Here is a 12,934-nt window from a genome sequence, read left to right on the forward strand (position 1 = left end):
ATTGGGACCCACTTTTTTACACTTTACATCCTTTTACATGGTAAAAACATACAACCAAACAGCCCCTGAGTGGGCATAATTAACCTAACGTTTGAGTTGCTCTCATTATTGGGTTGACAACTCCTAGGTTTGGTCAAAGACCTAAATAAAGTCGTCTACTCAATACCAGATAATATAAGATCTCTCACATATCCCCTAGAAATTGCAGTGCCCGTCTGAATCTAACTTTTTGCTAAGCCGAGGAGGTTTTTGTCCGAAGTCACACGGAGAAGATGCCTATTGCTTGAACTTGATCGAGGTGACTGTGGAGGGGCTAGTTGGTGCGTATTGGTACACTCTACTTGTTGTTCTTGAAAACAGTTCAGCTTTGAAATCAGCAGAGGAGTAGCTGAATATTATTTTTAAGTGTTTTATGACGCACAAAGACTCAAACTAGTTCTGACAGTGAGTAAGTGTTTTATGACACACAGAGACTGAAACCATGAGCCTACTCGCTCAGCTCACGTTTGGGTTCAATTCAACTAGGTCTGATGTGGGGCATGTTGGGGTAGACTCACCCTAACTCCAATATCGGGTCGTGGGTTTAGGATTGGTTAGACCCTAAACTATGTTGACCAGCAGCTTGCTCGACCCTCAAAGCCCACTGAGCAAGCTGGCACTATATTGTCGGCGAGTTGTTTCAGTAGGCAATCTCGTGGGCCCGCCCAAATTAATTTTTTGTTTTATTTTACAAACACTTTCATTATAATTTTTTATAATTTATTTTCTTCATGTGTTTTTTAAACTTTTCTTTGTCAATGTATACAAATATACAATTTTACTTAATAAAATTATTTTTTTTCAAATTTCTTATAATGGTTAGGTCATTAGTTTGTAAATTACAAGTAAATTTTAAAGTGTTATTAATCTATACTACTTCTAAAAGAGAAAACAAATGTCAAAACTTTTGCATACCCAATTTGCCCTCTATAAATTTCTTAATTCTAATTTTATCCTCTATATATTTCACTCTTTTTTCCTCTACCTCTTTCATAACGCCCGACTCTCTATCCTCCATTCCCTTCTTATCCCATCTTTCCCCTGCCCCTCTCCCTCTCTCTTTCATAACGTTCAAACCGACTCTCTATCCTCCCGTCCCCTGCCCCTCTCCCTCTCTCCATCTCTAAATTAAATCGATGTTCCGCCTCATCGCTTTAGTTTCCTTTGTTTCTCAATGACCGCCCTCTTTATAATTTCATCCTTAATCGCCCTCTCCTCAGCCCCTCTTCCCCATCTCTCTCCAAATTATTCCGACGCTCGATCTCCTCACCTCAATTCCTTCCGTTTTCAACCGTTGACAATGTCTACGTCCTTCCCTCAGAAGCGTACGTTACTATGATTGGTAGTTATTGCTAGGGCTTTCCAATCCCTAACAATTATTTTGTGATTCTATAAATACGTTGTGCTTTAATTTTGATGGAGCAAAGAAGGTTTTTGTTTCCAATTGTAAGTATGTGTATTGGTTATTCTTATTACCTTTTTGTAATTTCTTATTCTTATTCATATTCTTTGGTTGTTCGTTTGATGGCTTACCTTTATTTTTGGTATTGATATTGATGATTGTTGTTGTCAGGTGTTTGAGATTGATAGGAGGAGTAGAAAGCTATCAAGGTAAATTAAATTTTTATTTTATCTCTATTATGTTGCATGACAAGTTTAGAAAAATCTTTTTATTTGGAAGTTAATTCATATTATTTCAGATTAATAATGTCAATAATTAATATATCGTAGTTCTATCTCCGAGAATCGTATCAACCAGTTAACGGTCCCAAAGTAACTTTGGGTTTAAACAATAACACTTGATTCATTGTTATATGGAAATAATATCTTTCGGAGTTCTATAGACACGCGATTATGCGCACACACTTAATATAGGACGGATGCATGCCACAACCAGTCCTTGTGGTTAGTATATCTGAGGATGAAAATAAATTCTATTAATCATGTAGATGTTGCCATTCACTTCTCAAGCACTTGCATCATCTAGGCATGGCAAATTGGAACTATCAACGATCCAGTAGTTAGTTTCAGAGGTTTGAGGAGGTTACGAGAGAGATGATAGATTATGAAGACAATCTCTGTATCCTACTTGATCAGGATTCCATATTCTTTTAGAGGAGGCTCCACTTTATCACATCAACAGACCAATGGTTCCATCCCAAGTGTTGGGGTTTGATTACATGAATCCTTTATCCAGAGCTCATTAGAAAAAAAGGTTGAATGGTATATTGTGCTATTTTAGATGAAATAACAATCCAATGTTCTCTTATTTTTGAAGGTTAACTAAAATAAATGCAAGGTTAGGCAATAGAAATCATAATATATGGGTTTCAATTGTGCTAATTCTATTTGGACTTTGTGATATTATGTTCATTGTAATTGAAATTTTTATTCAAATGAGGAGAGAAACTAATATCTTTCAGGACATTCTTGTCAATTACGATGGTAAACCTACAAGAAAGTGACTTCCCCAAATAGGCTACTGAATACTTTATTTGGGTTAGGCTATATAATTTGTTAAATTGATTTATGCGAATATTTCTTGTGCAAAATCTCTAATATCCTTCCCCAGTTTTCTTGTATTCTCCTTTTTCTAACTGATAACCATCAGTTTATTGTTGCCTTTATTGGGTGCTCTCTTTTAAGGGAAGAGGAAAGTGAGACTTCGGAGTTATTAAGATATCGTATAAAGAGAGAGGTAAAAGAAACGGTTTTTGATATAACCCACCGGGAGAAAGTATTGAAAGAAACAAATTTTTTCACTTTAACTCAATCTTTTTATTTCCAGGATCAGATGTTGCTAGAGTTTAGGTCCTCTCATTTATTTTCTCTTTCCACTGTGATTATCCATTGATTTGGTGTTTTTAGTGATTTATTTAGAAGATCTGTTGATGGCTATCAAGTTTGGAATTCTGGGGGCATCTTTTCTTCGGTATTGTGAATTCTTTCTTTCTTTTTTTGTCCTATTCATTACATAAGCTTTTTTTGATTCATCAATGATATCTATGTCTATCTATCATGTCTAGAGTTTTCGTGTATTTTTTCTTTTATTTCTTTTAAGTAGAGTACCTTGGTTTGCTTATTTTTCTTTAATTACTATTTTAATAAATTCAGCTTGCGATCATTTTCTACCTAGAACAACTTAAAGCCTTAGATTAGATGATCAAAGCATAACAGTCCCCTTTTAATTCTGTCCCGACTCAGCTGCATATATATATGTGTCATGTTATACAGAACTTTTAGTATAAATTCCGTTTACAAATGATCAAGAGAACTTTATATTTCGGTAGAGACAATAGTTAACCAAGCCAACCTTCGTAATTCGGAGGCATTATGTAGTTCGGTGTGCTAATGACATAGAAATACCTGAACGTCCATTCTGATTTGATACCGACTTTCTTCTTTATCTTCGAAGTAGGAAATCGGTTGCCTATAACTATTGAACTGTGAGAAGACATGATTGAGGCGCTATAAATTTTAGTGATGCTTTATTAACGATATCAAGGTCTGTGAGAAGACATGATTGAGGCGCTATAAATTTTAGGACTTTGGAGACAAAACGTATTTACTTCCTTCCATAGTTATCTATGTGGAGATGTACCAGTTTACTTGGTTTCCAAATATTTCGTTGTGGGTTGGTAGATCTCTTGAGAACTTTAGGTGAAAATGCGTGTACTTTTAACTAATCTAAAGGTTGAATGAGTTCAAATTCTCATTCATGTTGAGCATAGCAATGGAGGTTATTGAAATACTATGAAATGAATAAGATGTTCTCTCTTTTTCTTGAACAACAGGACTTTAATTTTGCAAGGAATTTTTTGTTTTCATTTACTTTTGCAACTTCCGATTCAGAATCAGCTCCAGTTTCTTGTTTCATTGCTTTGAACTGCAAAAGTTCGAAACATGCTTGTTAACTTTTCGGTGAAAATCACTGGATATTCTTCCTGCATTCAGCAGTCATACTTGGTTCAGTATTAGGGTTGCAACATTTCCCTTATAACTTATAAGCTTATGCTTTAATATTTACAGGGTTGGATTCTCTATGAAATTCTTTGGTATGCGCCCAAGCATAACTGGAGTGCCTACGAGGAGGCTTTCAAAACAAATCCTGTCTTGGCCAAGATGATGATAAGCGGGGTTGTCTATTCTATAGGAGATTGGATTGCACGGGTAAATTCCTCCTTGGCCTATGTGGATTAATGATGTCTTAATGCAACTTAATGCAGTTATGCGAGAATCACGTTTATGTTGGGCCTATGTGGATTAATGATGTCTTAATGCAACTTAATGCAGTTATGCGAGAATCATGTTTATGTTCGTGTATTATTGATATCTTAATGCAGTGCTTTGAAGGCAAGCCACTATTTGATTTTGACCGTACTCGCATGTAGAGATCTGGTCTTGTCGGATTTAATCTCCACGGTTCCCTTTCTCACTATTACTACTATTTCTGCGAGGTTGATGGCTTTGCAACTCATTTTTCATTTTATATAGTATTTTTTTGCTTGATTGATGCGATTTATATACTAGATGGTATCTGATCACTTCTCCTTTCCAGGCTCTTTTTCCTTTCAATGATTGGTGGGTAATTCCTGCTAAGGTGTTGTTCGATCAAACAGTTTGGGCAGCAATATGGAACAACATTTATTATGTGTTCTTAGGTTTCATGCGTTTTGAATCTCCAGTCAGCATTTTCAGTGAACTGAAAGCTACCTTTTGGCCTATGCTAACAGCAAGCACTGCTTTTCCTTGGTTGATGTTTTAACAAGGGCTTCTTTGTCATTCTTTTTAAGTTCAATTGTTGATAGACCGCTTGTACTATAGCCAAATTTCAGATAGTGCCCCTGAACTTCTGTTGTATAGACCTCCCTGGATTCTCAACTCTGTTAGTTTCACAATAAAAGTAGGCTTCTGGAACATATGACTCCTTAAACTCATTTACTTACTATGAAAATTTCTTAATGATCATTACATGTTACTGACTTACATGGGAAAACTAAAAGGAGTTGAGAATTATGTTGGCAACAATTGAAGTACTATAGGGTCTATCCACAATTTGCCGTTAGTATGGGGGGTCTATCCTCAGTAACCTTTCCATTCGGATAATTTTTCTTGCTGAACACACCAGGGTGAGAGGTGCATGCCTCAACCAAGAATTCAGCTTTGTTCATGTTTTGAGGTAGGCATTGTCAATGTATGGTGAACTGGCCTTGACTCCTTTCTCTTAACACAACCATGCGCTGAAAGTCTCTTGTAATACAGAGGAAAAATATTATGGTTAATTTTTTTTATCAGATGCAAACTTATATAGAATGTTAGCATATTGGTATTGGCTGTTTTTTTTTCCTTTCGGTTTAACAGGCTGGATGGAAGCTTTGGCCTTTTGTGCATTTAGTTACCTATGGTGTTATCCTAATTGAGCAAAGACTTCTTTGGGTCGACTGCGATGAGCTGATTTGGGTTACCATTCTATCATCGTAAGCCATCCTTATTTTCTTCTTCGGTTGAATGATTCTGGAGTTTCAGTGCAACTAATTATAATGTGAGTTCTTAAGCATGGATGTTGGTTTCTAAAATTTATGCTCTTTTCCCCCCGTTTCAGATATTCAAATGAGAAATCCGAAGCAAGACATTTGGAGTCAGCACCTGAGTCAAACACGAGACCTCCTTAGGTAATGCAGCAATTGGTTTGTGGTGCTGAGTCGAACACGAGACCTCCTTAGGTAATGCATCAATTGGTTTGTTAAAACATTGTTTGGGCACAATCCGTGGTGTTAATAATTGCTTCTCTCTAATATTATGTTACTTTAACTTATTAGTTAGTTATTCTTTTTATAAATTTCCAGGTGGGATGCTTCACTATCAAGAGGTGACAAAGTAATCGTATGTGGATGCCGTATAGTCTATATTATAAGGAACTCGAAAAAAGGGGAAAAAAATCACCATCTGTAAGCAGATAGAATGTGGTGGACACAATTGCAAGAGGAATTAATACACCTGTATTAAATATGTTTGGCTTGTTGTTAACAGCCTAACAAGTCAATGCATGTACAAATGAGGTATGTACTTTTTCTATTTGTTCAAATGTTATTAATGTATAAACCTTGAAGGAGGAGGTAACTGCAACTTAAAACAAGTGTTTCTCGTAGAAACCACCTTGAAAATAGGTGGGAAATATGAAACCCACATTTAAAGTTCAATGAATACAGAAACCACCGTAATAAGGGGTTTCAATAGCAATCAACCACCTTTAAAGGGGCTTCTGGTGTCAATTCATAGAAAATAGGTCAAGGCGATTGATTGGTATCAGAACCCTCTGTAAAAATGGTTTCTTTGTGATTGAACTTTTATGGTGGATTCCATATTGTCACCGCATTAAGGTGGTTTATTTTGTGAGAAAAGTTAAATTAATCAAGAAGAAACTAGAATCGCCAAAATTTTAATGCGATGATGGTCGGGCCCGACCACCATGACTGATTCACGCTCCGTGTTAGTCTTCCACTTGCAAACGACATGAAAAGCCCTCAAATTATGGCACCCTGATTATAGTATACTTAAATATCTGAATTAATTGTGACGTGTAAATCTTCAATTTTGGATGTCTGTAGACGGCCCTGAAGAATTCATGTACTACAGAACAATCAGTACATTTAGATTCTTAGATAATCTTCTCTTTGCCACCCGTCCCTTCTCCTTTTTTTCAGTTTCATTTTTCTTTTCATCTGAAGTATGAAGAGTGGATATCCCAACAATACCTTCTTTTAATGACATTCCATCGTGTTAGTGTGAAAATAAACTCATTCTTGGCATTCTACATAGGGGTGCACTCGGTCTGGATACGGCTCGGATATGATGGTTACCATATCCATATCCGCTTACCCATCTCGGATACGGATACGGATATACCTCGGTAAGGAAAATTCATAACCATATCCGTTAAAATGGGATACGGTTACGGATATACATGCGGATATATGAGCGGATATGTATGCGGATACAAAACGGATATGAGAAAACTAGATAGTATGGAGAAAAACATAGTTCATGTGATACAAAAGAGTTCGTTAATATGTTCATTATAATTAAAAAGTTAAGATTAGACATCCTGATCATCAAAATTAATCACAAATCCATAATCTAAGAATCGAAACTATCGTAAGAGTATGACTAATATGTATTCGGATATTTCGGATACGGATACGGATATTTCACTACAAAACCATATCTGTAACCATATCCTACCGGTTATAGATTTGAGTAACCATATCCGGATCCTAACAGATACGGTTACGGATATTTTCTCGGATACGGATACGATTTAGTACCCATAATTCTACACCTTACCTAATGAGGTTTATTGTACATCAGTGTGCTTTAGTGAGAAGTAAATGAAGAATGAGCGTGAAGCAGTTAGAAGTTTGCTTTAATCAGGAGGTCAGTGATATGGTTGAGGAGTTGATACGGTGTCATTTTCACCTTGGAGAGTCCTTGCATTCCTCTTACATATAGCACAACCAATGCAGAATGGATCTAGCCCCGTGAACTTGTTGCTTGTGTTACATCGTTTTCTCCTCTGTTGCGCTGTTTTCTTGTGTCTAATGAATGAGGTTGGTAGAGGCTTTTGTCTGCTTTTCTCTGTTGTTGCCTTAGAAATTTTAAATTAATTGTTGATATTTACTTGGTCTTCAAATATTTAAACTTATGTAGTTTGTTAATATGCATCACGTGCAACGCACGTATGGCATACTAGTGCTAAGAAAACTATTAAAAACAGATTATAGCGAGACAAGTGGGCCGGTCGATGATATGACCCTTCTTGCTTGTCCTTGAACTCGCGAGCAGGTTGGATAGTGTTTGAGGCTCATAAACAAACGGTCAAAGGCAACCCATCAGTCTCAATGTGACCCCCAAGTTAGCTAGACTCACCACTGGGTTCACACGGGCCAACCCGTGGGACGACCCAGCTCGTCCTGCTACCCACCTCTAACCATGTGTTCAGTGCACAACATCTACAGGATACTTCTGCCTGAGAAGACTGTACGAACTCGTGCTACCAGGATAACTCAAATCTTTTTTTTTTCCCTCTTCCCTCCTCTCCAAACTACTTGAGTTAGGTTGTTGGTTGTGGACCACTCAATTGGGCTAGACCCGCAATACAAGCAATTAATTTTTGGATTTAGGCTGTGTTTGATTCGAGAGAAAGTGATGAAAAAGAAAGAAATGGAAAGAAAAGAAAATGCACACACAAAAAAAAATCTTTATGTTGTTTGGTTAGGAAGAGAATTGAAAATAAAATAATAATAATTTAATAAAACCGAGGTAAGAAGTACAATTAGCTTATATTATATACAAACTATACATTAGTATTTTTTATAAATTTATATTTCTATTCGAAAGTTAATACAAGTGTTTTTGTTACTTTATAAGAAAAGATCTATATTTAGTAAATGGCTATATTCCTGTGCACACAAAAATTTTAAAATAAGTCTTTTATTTACAATATTAGTCCCTTACATCTTTCATATGCTGAAAAGAGCTTCTCAAATCATCGAAATTGCTATTAGGTCATCAAATTCTTACATGATTTTAAAATTAGTCCTTTAAATCATTTAAATGGCTAGTAGGCCGTTTTATTTTCATGTAATTTCATAGTTAGTCCCTACAATTAAGAGTAAAAGTAACAATTAAGAGATTAGTTTGAAATAATCTATTAGAATTGGTACCTAATTGCAATTTCAATGATTTCATAGAGCAATTCTAAATTAACTTAGATTTTGGAGGACATAGTAGAAATTTAACCATATGAGTTCATCTCAAAATATGAAAGATGAAAGGGGCTAATATAAAAAAAATTAATTTATAGCAAAACAAGACCTACACAATATGGGGGCGCACATAAAAACAAGTGATTATTTCTTTTCTACCTAAACTGAGTACACCTCTTTAGTTATTCCACTTGGGCCGCACATAAAATGAAGTGGGTGACAAACAAAATGGGTGAGAGAGTTCTTCCCCTACTTCTATCCTCTTCCTCTTGATAAAACTTTCCCCAACTTTCACTAGGTACCGCAGGGGTGGCAAACGGGTCGACCCAACCCGACCCGTTTAATAAACGGGTCAATGTGATACGACCCGATTATTAAACGGGTTACCCGACCCGACCTATATAACCCGAATGATCCGTTTATCAAATACAACACATATCCTAACAAATAACTAATAAAAAATTATAAATGCACAAAAGAACACTTCTTACAAGCTCTTTAGACAAAAACTATCACTACTTACAACATAGAGTTATTTTAAAGACATATTCAGTATTTTTAAATGTACTTCAACGAAATGCAAATATCGACAAACAAAAATATATCGATGTAGCTCTTTAGACACTGGAATAATTTAAACTAAGAACTAACAACAAAGAATTTAACACAAGTAAATAAAGAGAATATACACAAGTTTACAACAAAATAGCTAAAACCCATCAAGCATCATCTTTTTGAAAAGAAATATACTCGATGCAAGAGCTCTGAAAATAAGATTAAAATACAATTACAGTTTACAAAAAAATTAACTGACCCATCTCCAAATTTGAGTCAAAAATTTCATTCTCAGAGTGAAGGAGACAATAACTATCACAAAAGGAGATAATCAACTACATCCCAACACAAAATTTCTTATAATTTAACTCATCACGAGATCCCCCGGAGTGAAATACACAGAAATTACAATCTCCAATAACAATAATGCCGATCAATCATAGCTAAAAGCTACTCTTCAGCAACAATAATGTCGCTCTGACCTTGGAAGCAAATGCTATCACTCCTGTTCAAGGAAACATATTAAAACAATCAAATAAAGAGTTTTACGTACAAATGTAGGCGTCTAAAATTGTCTACGAGAGCCCGCACGAAGCTCGAAGCAATGAATGGGCGAGTCAAGAAGATTCACCTAATCGGCTTGTACACGCCGGTCAACGCGCGTACGTCAAATCATCTCGTGCGCATCGATCAAACGCGTACACGTCAACCAGCTCGTGCGCGTCGGTCGACGCGCGCACGCTAATCAGTCCGCGCGCATCAATCAACACGCGTATATTAACCAAAGCGCGTTCGACGGTCGGTCTTGCGGCGTTGCGATAAAAGTCAACAAATCGACCAAACACGCGAAAAGAACAAGTCTCGGAAGAAAGAGAACAGAAAAAAGGAACGCGAAAAGAACAAGTCTCGGAAGAAAGAGAACAGAAAAAAGGAAAAGTCGGCAAAACTGCGCGAGCGCAGGACGGAACGAACCGGAGAACAGAAAAAAGGAAAAGTCGGCAAAACTGCGCGAGCGCAGGACGGAACGAACCGACCCGCGCAAGTGTGGGTCGGGTCAATCCGACCCGCAATTGTGCAGGTCGGATTGGTCCGACCCGCGCCGCGCAGTCCGGAACCTGAAACATGTTTTGACGGTTTTAAAGTTGTTTTCACAGGATTTATTTGTTACAGGGGTCCCAACTGACTTGATATCATCCCCAAACGTGGTTAGGCTGTTGTTAACTGAAGATAGAGCCAAATCACTTGTTCTCATCCAAATAACCGCATCTGAGGCCTATAAATATGAGCCAAAGGCCTCCATTTTTGAGATCTGGAATTTTACCAAGAGGACGAGGTGCTGTTGGATTGGGGAGTCAAGGAGCACGAAATTTCAGCGAAGGCAAACGAGATCCCGGCGAACTTCGGCACAAAGGAGAAGCCCTTCGAAGGATCTGAAGCTCGTATATCCGTTCCTTGAGATTAGGCTTTGTCTTAATCTCGAGAAGAGCCCTGATTTCGCTTTGTCGATTTCAGCGCTTCAAGCAAATACCCCTTTGGTGAGGTAGAAGCTCTACCCAATTTTCCATCAATCAGATCTGATTCGTGGTCGTCCACGGATTAACCCCGGCATCGGCAAAGGACCCACACAAGCAAGAGCCGATAAACGGATCTTGTGTTTATTTTCAAGAGAGTTGTAATTGTTTTATTTTTATTATTTGAATTCATTTGTAACGGTTAAAGTTTAATGAAATCAATGATGAAGGCAACTTTCGACGAAAACAAACTGGCGACCACAGTGGGAGCTAAAGTTTAATGAAATCAATGATGAAGGCAACTTTCGACGAAAACAAACTGGCGACCACAGTGGGAGCCGACAGCCTTTCTGCGAAGGTTGATGTGCTGCAACCTACGTTCAAGATCCGATTGAACGAAGAGGTCGAATATGAGTTCGACCAGCAGAAGTATGAGGAATACTTGTCCTCTTCCTCCAGATCGGCCTCTCCTCGCAGATGCAGGAAGGCCTACTCCAGGAAGACCCGTTGGACTTCAGCTGCAGAAGCCCAAGAAGAAGATCTTCCCGCCACCGTTGCACCCGTGGCTCACAACGCCCTGCCGGCATCCGACGAGGCTAAAACTACAGATCTGAACCCCTTGAGCAAGGGGTCGACTGTTGATAACGTGCCAACCCTATCGAAGAGAGCACGTCAGAGACAACGCCAACGCCTCGCGCGTCAACTGGCCAAAGCCTTGGAACCAGTTGATGGAACCCGCTATGAAGCGGATCTAAAATCTAGGAGGCGCCAACCACCACAACAGAGAGTGGACAGCCCCTCCTCTTTCAAACCAGCGAAGAACGAATGGGTTCGCGTCAAAAGGACCCGATTGACTCTTCAAGAGCGAATTCAGAAACGCCGCGCATTGCTTGCACAAGCAAAAATTCTTATGCAATAAGCCAAGAAATTAGAGAAAGGAGTGGAAAATAAGCCACAAAGACTGCACCAAGTATGGAGGCCAAAGTCTAAGACGACAGCCAAAAAGATCGTAAAACGCGGGTCACTCCAATCCGACCCGCCAATTTGCAGGTCACTTCAATCCGACCCGCCGAATCGCAGGTCACTTCAATCCGACCCGCCGAAACGCAGGTCACTCCAATCCGACTCGCCGAATCGTAGGTCACCCAAATCCGACCTGCCGAAACGCAGGTCACTCTAATCCGACCCGCCAATTTGCAGGTCACTTCAATCCGACCCGCCAATCTGCAGGTCACCCAGATCCGACCCGCCAATCTGCAGGTCGCCCAGATCCGACCCTCCAACCCGCGGGTCACTCAAGTCTGACTCGCATCTGAGTCAAGACAGAAGATCTCCTGCACCTATTTCGTCAATTCCGTCGAGTTCCGCGCCTCCGGTTGAGATCCGCGATAGCGTGGATTTGTCTCATTTTAAGATAACGATGAAAGATCGCCTTGTCCCTTCACCCGATGATCGAGGCAAAGCTCCGGTCAAAGGGCGATTAGGCCTATTGAATGAACCTCGAGCATATTGTCAGGTTGGAAGTCGTCCTCCTAAGCAGTGGAGGAGAACGTATAACGGGAAAAGTCCCGTATATGATCGCATTGGATTGCGTGTTGAAATCCAGGAGCCTGTTGAGAGCCGACATTAACAAAAACGTCGCCTCAAACATGCGACTCCTGAAAACGCTAACAAAGCGTTGTATCCCCAGAAGAAAACGTACTCGTCAGACGAAGACGTTATACCTGGGAAGTCGTGACAACACACGATAGGTTGCTCCAGTCATCAAACTGACGAGTTGTACTATCAAGCTGGGGGTGCGAACAAATCCAAAAAAATGAGTGCCCGGGACACAGATTCTCACTGTCCATGTGTCAAAATCATCAAAGCAGTGTTGTCAGAATGTTGTTGTTCCAAGACCACCCCGGAGAGAGTTTCAGTATTTGAAAGAATCTCCACCAAAACGTCTGAATCCAGACCAAGACGTTTCCGAAAGAAGAGAGCTGCTCTCCAAGATGATGAATTTCCAGAAGTGTCTGTTAACATGTTCGGGAGAGGGAAGTCAACGCGACACTTTAGTCCAGA

General features: G+C 38.9%; 1 pseudogene; it reads left to right on the forward strand.

Moving 5' to 3' along the window:
- LOC109851272 lies at positions 1,030-6,165 on the forward strand (annotated as a pseudogene).

Source organism: Asparagus officinalis, chromosome 8 (genome assembly GCF_001876935.1).
Source record: "Asparagus officinalis chromosome 8, Aspof.V1, whole genome shotgun sequence".
Classification (NCBI taxonomy): domain Eukaryota; kingdom Viridiplantae; phylum Streptophyta; class Magnoliopsida; order Asparagales; family Asparagaceae; genus Asparagus; species Asparagus officinalis.